The sequence below is a fragment of the Mauremys reevesii genome, linkage group 9 (genome assembly GCF_016161935.1).
Source record: "Mauremys reevesii isolate NIE-2019 linkage group 9, ASM1616193v1, whole genome shotgun sequence".
NCBI classification, from domain to species: Eukaryota; Metazoa; Chordata; order Testudines; family Geoemydidae; genus Mauremys; species Mauremys reevesii.
In genome coordinates, this window is record NC_052631.1 from 45,838,382 (window position 1) to 45,850,345 (window position 11,964).

Consider the following 11,964-nt stretch of genomic DNA (forward strand, 5'->3'; position numbering starts at 1 on the left):
AATAGCCATTTATGGACTTAGCCACCATGAATTTATCCAGTTCCCTTTTAAACATTGTTATAGTCCTAGCCTTCACAACCTCCTCAGGTAAGGAGTTCCACAAGTTGACTGTGCGCTGCGTGAAGAAGAACTTCCTTTTATTTGTTTTAAACCTGCTGCCTATTAATTTCATTTGGTGACCCCTAGTTCTTATATTATGGGAATAAGTAAATAACTTTTCCTTATCCACTTTCTCAACATCACTCATGATTTTATATACCTCTATCATATCCACCCTTAGTCTTCTCTTTTCCTCGTATGGGACCCTCTCAAAACCCCTAATCATTTTTGTTGCCCTTTTCTGAACCTTTTCTAGTGCTAGAATATCTTTTTTGAGGTGAGGAGACCACATCTGTACACAGTATTAGAGATGTGGGCGTACCATGGATTTATATAAGGGCAATACTATATTCTCAGTCTTATTCTCTATCCCTTTTTAATTATGCCTAACATTCTGTTTGCTTTTTTGACCTCCTCTGCACACTGTGTGGACATCTTCAGAGAACTATCCACGATGACTCCAAGATCTTTTTCCTGACTCATTGTAGCTAAATTAGCCCCCATCATATTGTATGTATAGTTGGGGTTATTTTTTTCAATGTGCATTACTTTACATTTATCCACATTAAATTTCATTTGCCATTTTGTTGCCCAATCACTTAGTTTTGTGAGATCTTTTTGAAGTTCTTCACAATCTGCTTTGGTCTTAACTATCTTGAGCAGTTTAGTATCATCTGCAAACTTTGCCACCTCACTGTTTACCTCTTTCTCCAGATCATTTATGAATAAATTGAATAGGATTGGTCCGAGGACTGACCCTTGGGGAACACCACTAGTTACCCCTCTCCATTCTGAGAATTTACCATTAATTCCTACCCTTTGTTCCCTGTCTTTTAACCAGTTCTCAATCCATGAAAGGACCTTCCCTTTTATCCCATGACAGCTTTAATTTACGTAAGAGCCTTTGGTGAGGGACCTTGTCAAAGGCTTTCTGAAAATCTAAGTACACTATGTCCATCGGATCCCCCTTGTCCACATGTTTGTTGACCCCTTCAAAGAACTGTAATAGATTAGTAAGACACGATTTCCCTTTACAGAAACCACGTTGACTACTGCTCAACAGTTTATGTTTTTCTACGTGTCTGACAATTTTATTCTTAACTATTGTTTCAACTAATTTGCCCAGTACCAACGTTAGACTTACTGGTCTGTAATTGCCGGAATCACCTCTAGAGCCCTTTTTAAATATTGGCATTACATTAGCTAACTTCCAGTCATTGGGTACCGAAGCCGATTTAAAGGACAGGTTACAAACCTTAGTTAATAGTTTCGCAACTTCACATTTGAGTTCTTTCAGAACTCTTGGGTGAATGCCATCTGGTCCCGGTGACTTGTTAATGTTGAGTTTATCAATTAATTCCAAAACCTCCTCTAGTGACACTTCAATCTGTGACAGTTCCTCAGATTTGTCACCTACAAAAGCCAGCTCAGATTTGGGAATCTCCCTAACATCCTCAGCCGTGAAGACTGAAGCAAAGAATCCATTTAGTTTCTCTGCAATGACTTTATCGTCTTTAAGCGCTCCTTTTGTATTTTGATCGTCAAGGGGCCCCACTGGTTGTTTAGCAGGCTTCCTGCTTCTGATATACTTAAAAAAACATTTTGTTATTACCTTTGGAGTTTTTGGCTAGCCGTTCTTCAAACTCCTCTTTGGCTTTTCTTATTACACTCTTGCACTTAAGCTGGCAGTGTTTGTGCTCCTTTTTATTTGCCTCACTAGGATTTGACTTCCACTTTTTAAAGGAAGTCTTTATCTCTCACTGCTTCTTTTACATGGTTGTTAAGCCACGGTGGCTCTTTTTTAGTTCTTTTACTGTGTTTCTTAATTTGGGGTATACATTGAAGTTGGGCCTCTATTATGGTGTCTTTAAAAAGGGCCCACACAACTTGCAGGGATTTCACTTTAGTCACTGTACCTTTTAACTTTTGTTTAACTAACCCCCTCATTTTTGTATAGTTCCCCCTTTTGAAATTAAATGCCACAGTGTTGGGCTGTTGAGGTGTTCTTCCCACCACAGGGATGTTGAATGCTATTGTATTATGGTCACTATTTCCAAGCGGTCCTGCTATAGTTACCTCTTGGACCAGCTCCTGCGCTCCACTCAGGATTAAATCTAGAGTTGCCTCTCCCCTTGTGGGTTCCCATACCAGCTGCTCCATGAAGCAGTCATTTAAAGTATCGAGACATTTTATCTCTGCATTTCGTCCTGAAGTGAAATGTTCCCAGTCAATATGAGGATAATTGAAATCCCCCACTATTATTGGGTTCTTAATTTTGACAGCCTCTTTAATTTCTCTTAGCATTTCATCATCATTATTACTGTCCTGGTCAGGTGGTCGATAATAGATCCTTAATGTTATATTTTTATTAGAGCACGAAATTTCTATCCATAGAGATTCTATGGAACATGTGGATTCGCTTAAGATTTTTACTTCATTTGAATCTACATTTTCTTTCACATATAGTGCCACTCCTCCCCCTGCACGACCTGTTCTGTCCTTCCGATATATTTTGTACCCCAAAATGATTGTGTCCCATTGATTACTCTCAGTCCACCAGGTTTCTGTGATGCCTATTATATCAATATCCTCCTTTATCACAAGGCACTCTAGTTCACCCATCTTATTATTTAGACTTCTAGCATTTGTATACAAGCACTTTAAAAACTTGTCCCTGTTTATTTGTCTGCCCTTTTCTGATGTGCCAGATTCTTTTTTATGTGACTGTTTATCATCTGATCCGGCCCTTACATTATACTCTTCTAGTTCAGTATCCTGTCTTCTGACAGTGGCCAATGCCTGGTGCTCCAGAGGGAATGAACAGAACAGGTAATCATCAAGTGATCCATCCCGTTGCCCATTCCCAGCTACGGAGCTAAATCGGTGCTGCTGCAATCAATGTAGTGGCATCAATTTAACAGGTCTGGTGAAGACATGCTAAATCAATGGGAGAGCGCTCTCCTGTCAATTTCCGTACTCCACCTCCCTAAGAAGTGTAACGTAAATCAGCAGGAGAACAATGTCCATTGACACAGCATGGCGTAGACACCATGGTAAGTGGATCTAGTTACATCAACTTCAGTTACAATATTCACGTAACTGGAGTAGCGTAGCTCAGATCGATTTATCACAGTAGCGTAGACCTGGCAAGGCTAGGGACAAAATCCCTGCCTGTCCTGCCTAATCGCCATTGATGGACTTATCCTCCATGAATTTATCTAGTTCTTTTTTTAGTCATTTTTTTTAGTCATTTATCTAGTTGGATTTTTTTAGTCATTTTTTTTAACCCTGATATAGTCTTGGCCTTCAGAAGATCCTCTGTCATGGAGTACCACAGGCTGACTGTGCATTGTGTAAAAAATACTTCATTTGTCTTAAACCTGCTACATATTAATTTCATTTGGTGATCCCTAGTTCTTGTGTTATGAGAAGGCGTAAATAACACTTCCTTATTTACTTTCTCCAAACCAATCATGATTTTATAGACCTCAATCTATCCCCCCTCAGACATCTCTTTTTTCCAACCTGAAAAGTCCCAGTCTTATTAATCTCTCCTCATACGGCAATTGTTCCATACTCCTAATCATTTTTGTTGCCCTTTTCTGAACCTTTTCCAGTTCCAATACATCTTTTTTGAGATGGGGTGACCACATCTGCACGCAGTGTTCAAGATGGGGGTATTCCATGGAGTTATATAGAGGCAATATGATATTCTCCGTCTTATTAACTATCCCCTTCTGGATGATTCCCAACATTCTGTTCACTTTTTTGACTGCTGCTGTACATTGAGTGTATGTTTTCAGAGAACTATCCACAATGACTGATGATGGTCCTGTTCTTCTTTTGTTTTATTATATAATTCTAAATCCACAACTGGAGAGACAACCATCCAGCTATAGTTTGATTTCTCACAACTAAAGATTTTAATTTCTTCTAAACCTTCCTTTCCACCCACGTCTTTTACCCATCTTTTGTCCCCATGAGTATGTGGGAGTTTGTGGCACTCAGTTACTTAATTCCCAGCGGTCCTCGTATATTCATATAGTGCTCTTATCTTCCCTATGTCCATTAACCTTAGCTCAGAAAGTTAAATCTAACAATTTCATCCTCCAATTTATAGGCATTTCTCCGGTTGCCACCTGCAGCACACACAACAGAGTCATCATACTCGCACCACATGCAATTTGCAGAGCTTGCAGCCCTTTTCTCTGCTCAGCTTGCTGGCTTTCTACAAGCTCAGCCTGCCCCTGCCCAGCTGGGATTCATCATCAGTTAGCTTTTCAGGGCCTGGTTCTCCCCCAGCTGCAGCCTATCAGGTTAATTATCCTAACAACCTGGCCTGCCTTGTGTGGGATGGACTCCCCTTCACATAGACCTATTAATCTTTTACGTGGACGAGCAACTAGAGGGGAACAAAGTCCCAATCTCCTAGCATGGGTTACATATTGTTGCTGCTCCTCTGCCACCAGAAGGCTGTGATCTAGTGGTATGTGTACACTGCAGCTGGGAGTGAGTGTCCCAGCCCAGGTGAACAGACTTACATTAGCAGGGCTTGAGCTAGTGTGCTAAAAATAGCAGTGTGACATTGTGGCTCTGGCAGAGACTCAGGTTAGCCACTCAAGTCAAGTTCATTGTCAGGGGGGCGGGTGGGCTGAGGGCTCTAGCTGCCACCCCAGCCGCAACACACACCCTGCTATTTTTAGTGCGCTAGCTTGAGCCCCACTAGCACAAGTCTGTCCCTCCCAGCTGCAGTGCAGACATCCCCTAGTAGGTCAGCTTCCTATTGGAGGAGAAATATATGACATGGAGTCTGGATATAGCCATAGAGACAAGGTGGCCACAAACACCCTGCAGTCAATCCCCTGTCAGAACTCTCAGCCCACACCCCAATGTGTAACTCCCAAGAGCAACGGTCTCAAGAGACAGCAAACACCCTTGCTGCTTGCCACAGCTCCTCCAGACAGAAAGTTCATCTCAGATCATGAGCATTTCTCCAAAAATGAAACAATGCTCAAACAATACGACAAAGGACTAGCAAGACTATGTGTAGCAGGACCACATGGTGACATTTGCTATAACAATATACACAGCCATCAATAATTTGACCTTTTCATTGTATATCATGGAGCCACTGACAGTACATTTTGGACTCTGCTTTAAAGAACTGAGATCATTATAGAACATTGAATTGTAGTAATAAAAATATTACTCAGTGAATTTTGTAGTTTTTTATTAGATAAATAATTCAGCAAGCTTGAAGGCTGGTCAAATATCCACCAAATCATGAATTCAGTGAATAATGGTAATATTTATGAAATTGACAAATATATTTTTAGTATTCAGCCAGCCCTGCTCATCTTATTGAGTTAATTTTAATTTGTGATACCAAAATATATCAGAGACAAGAAACCCAAAACTAAAATTTGATATTACTTACCAGAACAGATGGTAGCAGTGCCCAATAAAATACAACTTCCAACAATGATCATCAGAATTGGTTGTCCGTGTTTTATTGTAAAGGAAATAAATTGGGCCAATCTCTCTACATTACCCTGCTTATTTTTAAACACAGACTTGAGGCTATTTCTGTAGCCTATAAATCAAAATTTACCCTGCTACTGCCAAAGCAATTGTGTTTCGATGCACCCTTCCATTCTAATAACCAGTCAAAAAAGCAGTAGATTTGTGGCCAAATTTATTACAACTGTGTCCAATGGAAAATTCTATTCAGACTCACAAGATGGCCCCTGACTGATATTCTGCTCTTCCTGCACAAACAGAACTCTGACAATACTCTGACTATATACACCTCCAAGGCTTGCATGATCAAAATCAATGGGAGCTTAGCCACTGACTGCAATATTGCAGAATCAAGCCTCAAGTTATCATCCAACAACACTCTGTACTTCTGCAGCACCTTCCAGCTGAGGATCTTAATTAGATTAAGCCTTACATTCCTCTTACAGAGAGCGAAGCTGAGACATCAAGAATTTCAGCAAGTTTTCACGAAAGTGGCCAGTGACTTTCAGTGCCTTAATGTGTGTGTCCATTTTGTGACAGCCCAAGCCAGATTTTCAGAAGTGCTGACTGTGCGCAACTCCAGCTGAAGTCAATGGGAAGGAAATGTAAGCACTTAGATGCTCTGAAAAATCAGACAAAGCATCTCAAAAGTTGGGCATCTCAAAAGACTAAGAGATCCAATATCAATGGACCTGTCTAAAAACTTGATTATAAGTGATTTGGCTGTGATCCCATAGAAAAATCTATGTCAGATCTCAAAAATGGATACCACTTGGCCATCTCTCCATCCTATGCTTTAATTACTGGACAGCCCATTTTTCCTCTCCAGTGATGGAATCTGTATTCTTGATACTTTACATTTACATTGTATTATAACAAGCTCAGGATTGTCTCTCTTTTTCCCATAGGATATGTCTCTGTTCTTTAACCATTGTAGTATTTTTAGGTCGTTCAGTACATCTCTGTGTTAATCTCCAAGATTTACAGCTATGCATTGTCTCATGAAATAATTTGACATTCTCTTTTATAATCACAAAACAAAACAAGAGGACACTAAATCCTAGTGATTATCCAGTAATCCTATTGCGCTTTATACCTGTCATCAATGATTACCCACAATAATCTAATGTAATAAAACATTAAGTCTATAATTTTCCAACCCCACAACTAAAGATCAGAGCTGAGTAAATTAGGTGAAGTACACTAGGAAGAAAGAAAGAAATGACAGCGTCTTATTGTGTAATCTCCATAAATTTTAAACTTTTTAAGTTTTTCCTCCTTACTTGGCTACATTAGTGTCAATTTAACAATGGAGAGCTGATTGCATTTGACTACTTTTTCTGCCTTCACTTTTACACAATCACCTAGAACAGGTTAATGAACAAGAACCTAAACAACAAACACAGATACATTAGAGACCATGGCAGGTGTGCTGTAATATTAAAATATTGTTACTCTGACTTTTGTAGACATTTGGCCAGACACTTCTCTCACTCCCGATCTCCACTTCTTTAACTCCAGTGACTTGAATGGAATTACTCCAGTTTTACACTGGTGATCCTAGGAACAGAATTAGGGCTGTCAAGTGATTAAAAAAATTAATCGTGATTAATTGTGCTGTTAATAATAGAATACCATGTATTTAAATATTTTTGGATGTTATCTATATTTAAAAATATATTGGTTTCAATTACAACACAGAATACAAAGTGTACAGTGCTCACTTTATTTTTATTACAAATATTCGCACTGCAAAAAACAAAAGAAATAGTATTTTTCAATTCTCCTAATACAAGTACTTAGTGCAATCTCTTTATCATGAATGTTAATTCTACATTTATAAGTTCATGTCCAAAAAAAATAACTGCATTCAAAAATAAAACAGTGTAAAACTTGTAGGCTCTCAAGTCCACTCACTCCTACTTCAGCCAATGGCTCAGACAAACAAGTTTGGTACAATTTTCAGGAGATGATGCTGCCTGCTTCTTGTTTACAGTGTCACCTGAAAGTAAGAACAGGTGTTCGCATGGCACTGTTGTAGGTGGTATCGCAAGATATTTTTGTGCCAGATGCACTAAAGATTCATATGTCCCTTCAAGCTTCAATCACCATTCTAGATGTGTCCACGCTGATGATGGGTTCTACTTGATAACAATCCAAAGCAGTGCGGACTGATGCATGTTCATTTTCATCATCTGAGTCGATGCCATCAGCAGAAGGTTGGTTTTCTTTTTTGGTGGTTTGGGTTCTGTAGTTTCTGCATCAGATATTGCTCTTTCAACACTTCTGAAAGCATGCTCCACACCTCATTCCTCTCAGATTTTGGACAGCACTTCAGATTCTTAAACCTTGGTTGAGTGCTGTAGCTATTTTTAGAAATCTCACATTGGTACCTTCTTTGGGTTTTGTCAAATCTGCTGTTAAAATTTTCTTAAAACAACCATTTGCGGAGTCATCTTCTGAGACTCCTATAACATGAAATATATGGAAGAATGAGGATAAAACAGAACAGAAGAACCTCCATGCAGGCAGACCCCTGCACCTGCACAGAGCTAACAGGTGGGGAAGTACCCCTGAAAAGGATTCCTGCTGTGTTCTGTCCTTCCAGCAAAACATAATGCACTTTAGCATTTGGCCAAATACTAATCTTAAGTGTTACTGAAATATTTGTAACACCTTATAACAGAGATTAACCCTGACCACCAAATTCAAGCACACCCAGACTTTAATAACTCAAGAGCAGGAGTTACAGTACTTAGCACATTCCCCCCAGCACCACACTCGACACTTTCTTGCTGAAACTTCAGACATCTCTATGCAAGGTCCTCCCCAGAATCTACAACAACATCAGAGAGCACAATCCTAGCACACCTCTATGTTACCCAGGGTTGGAGTGGGAGTGGGGCTGCCCAACTGAATTCCATCTTTTCACATTACTACTAGTACCATCTCATCATGTTAAGATAATGTGAATGGATTATTTTGGAGCACAAGATATTTTAACACCATAAACAAGGAGACAAAAAGAGGAATACATTTTTAAGCCTTGGGTATGTTAGACACTACAGTGGAGAAACTGGGAAAGGCTGCAGAGAATTTTAGTGATACATTTTCTATGCAAAATGTGATGAGTTTTAGCCCTGCATCACCCATTATTTCCCATGGAATTTGTATCTCTCCCCCCATGATCCCCCCAATTTTTCCCCAAATAGGTTTGCTTTTATTTTTTTAACTCCCTCAAATGCTCTCTCTTACCTCTGGTACATACAATTTTATCTGCAATCACAGAACACAAGGCTGGGCCATGGGAGACTATAAACTCTTTGGCGCAGTTACGTTTTACTGTACTTCTGTCGAGTGCTTAGCACAAATGGGCCTTGATCCAGTGAAGTACAAATAATAATAAAGAAAACAGCCTTGCATTGAAGAGTTACTAGACCTTAATGTAGCATCTGCAGAGCTACAGGGACCAAGAGTGCATATGGTGACAAGTGAGTTTAATCTTACCATGTGATTAATGATTAGAATCCATTTAGCATAGGTAGGAAACTCCAGTCTGGGATATATCTGAGGCCTGGTCTACACTAGGAGTTTATGTCGAATTTAGCAGCCTTAATTCGACTTAACCATGCATCCGTCCACACCAGGAAGCTAATTAGTTCGACCTAGAGGGCTCTTTAGTTCGAATTCTGTACTCCTCCCCGAAGAGGGGAGTAGCGCCAAATTCGACACCGCTATGTCGAATTAGGCTAGGTGTGGACGGAAATCGACCTTAGTAGCTCCGGGAACTATCCCACACTGCACCACTCTGTTGACGTTCTGGACAGCAGTCTGAGCTTGGATGTTCTGACCAGCCACACAGGAAAAGCCCCGGGAAAATTTGAATTCCTTTTCCTGTCTGGCCAGTTTGAATCTCATTTCCTGGTTGGACATCGGAGCGAGCTCAGCAGCACCAGCAACGATGCAGAGCTCTCCAGCAGAGGAGTCCATGCAATCTCTGAATAGAAAGAGGGCCCCAGCATGGACTGACCGGGAAGTCTTGGATCTGATCAGTGTGTGGGGCGACGACTCTGTGCTTTCGCAGCTGCGTTCAAAAAAACGGAATGCAAAGACCTACGAGAAGGTCTCCAAAGCCATGAGAGACAGAGGATACAGCCGGGATGCAATGCAGTGCCGCGTGAAAATCAAGGACCTGAGACAAGTCTACCAGAAGACCAAAGTGGCAAACGGACGCTCCGGAGCCCAGCCCCAGACATGCCGCTTCTACGAGGCACTGCATGCCATTCTCGGTGGGTCTGCCACAACTGCCCCACCAGTGACCGTGGACTCCAACGATGGGATAGTGTTGACGACCAGTTCCTCGGCGATGTTCGCAGACGGGGAAGATGAGGAAGGAGATGAGGAGGAGGAGGCAGTCGACAGCGCTTACAACGCTGGTTTCCCCAACAGCCAGGATCTCTTCATCACCCTCACGGAGATCCCCTACCAACCCTCCCCGGCCGTTAACCCGGACCCTGAATCAGGGGAAGGATCAGTCGGTACATGCTTTAAACATGTAAATTTTTATTATTAATGTAACAGGAATCTGAACTATGTGAAAAGGAGGTCTATATATATGGGGATAGAACAGAAATCCTCCTGGGAGATCTCCACAAATCTCTCCTGGAGGTAATCAAAAAGCCTCCACAGAAGGTTCCTGGGGAGAGCTGCCTTATTGGGTGCTCCGTGGTAGCACACTTTTCCGTGCCAGGCTTTCATGACGTATTCTGGGAGCATTGCCTCCCCGAGCATGGCAGCATAGGCCCCTGGTTTGTGCTGGCTTTCACGCAGCATGCGCTCTCTGTCTCCTTCAGTGACCCTCCTCAGGGTGATCTCGCTCGGCAACTCCTGCATCTAATTAGGGGAATTACTGTAATGTTACGCCTGGTCCAAAGTATTTTTAAAAAATCTCCAGACAGACGGCGTAGCAGAGACTCAGCACGCTGCTGTGTGACAAGTGTAATGGAAAGCCAAAGAATCAAATGGACGCTCATGGAGGGAGGGATGGGGGACTGAGGACACAAGCTATCCCACAGTTCCTGCAGTCTCCGAAAAGCATTTGCATTCTTGCCTGAGCTCCCAATACCTGTATGGTCAAACACATTGTCCGCGGTGGTTCAGGGCATAGCTCATCAATGTACCCCCATCTCCCACCCCCAGAAGGAAAAGGGAAAAAAATCGTCTCTTGACTCTTTTAAATGTCACCCTATGTGTACTGAATGCTGCTGGTAGACGTGATGCTGCGGCACTGTACTGTAGCATCCTCCCCCCACCCCCCGCCTCATGGGTGGCTGATGGTACAATACGACTGGTATCTGTCGTCATCATCAGCCTTGTGGCAGATGCTGTAGTGCAGTAGGACTGCTATCTGTCCTCGTCATCAGCCCATAAGTAGACGGCCTGCTAACCGTCTTCATCATAGCAACAGGGGGCTGAGCTCCATCAGCCCCTGCCCTTCATGTGTAAAGAAAAGATTCTGTACTGCCTGGACTATCATAGCAGCAGGATGCTGGTCTCCTCTCCCCAACACTGCTTAATGTCCTGTCTGGACTATCATAGCAGCTGGAGGCTGCCTTCCCCTCATTTCATTTCACTAACAAGTCACTGTTTCTTATTCCTGCATTCTTTATTACTTCAGCACACAAATGTGGGGACACTGCAACAGTAGCCCAGGAAGGCTGGGGGAGGAGGGAAGCAACAGGTGGGGTTGTTGCAGGGGCACCCCCTGTGAATGGCATGCGGCTCATCATTCCTGCATGATCTGACACGGAGCGGCTGTGCTCTCTAGTTCTCTGATACACTGGAACCCTAATACACTTGCCCCATATTCTAGGCAGGACTGATTCTATTTTTAGATACCATAAAGGAAGGATTGACTCGGGGAGTCATTCCCAGTTTTGTCTTTTGCGCCCCTGGCTGATCTCGGCCAGGGGCATCTATGACAGCAGCAGAAGGTATAGTGCAGTAGGACTGGTAACCATCATCACATTGCCAATTTACAATGGCATGGTAGATGGTACAGAACGGCTGCTAACCATCTCTGCTGTCATGCAAAAGCAAATGAATGCTGCTGTGTAGCGCTGCTGAATCGCCTCTGTCCGCGGCATCTAGTACACATACGGTGACAGTGACAAAAGGCAAAACAGGCTCCATGGTTGCCACGCTATGGCGTCTGCCAGGGTAATCCAGGGAAAAAGGGCTTGAAATGATTGTCTGCCGTTGCTTTCCCGGAGGAAGGAATGACTGATGACATTTACCCAGAACCACCCGCGAAAATGATTTTTGCCCCATCAGGCACTGGGATCT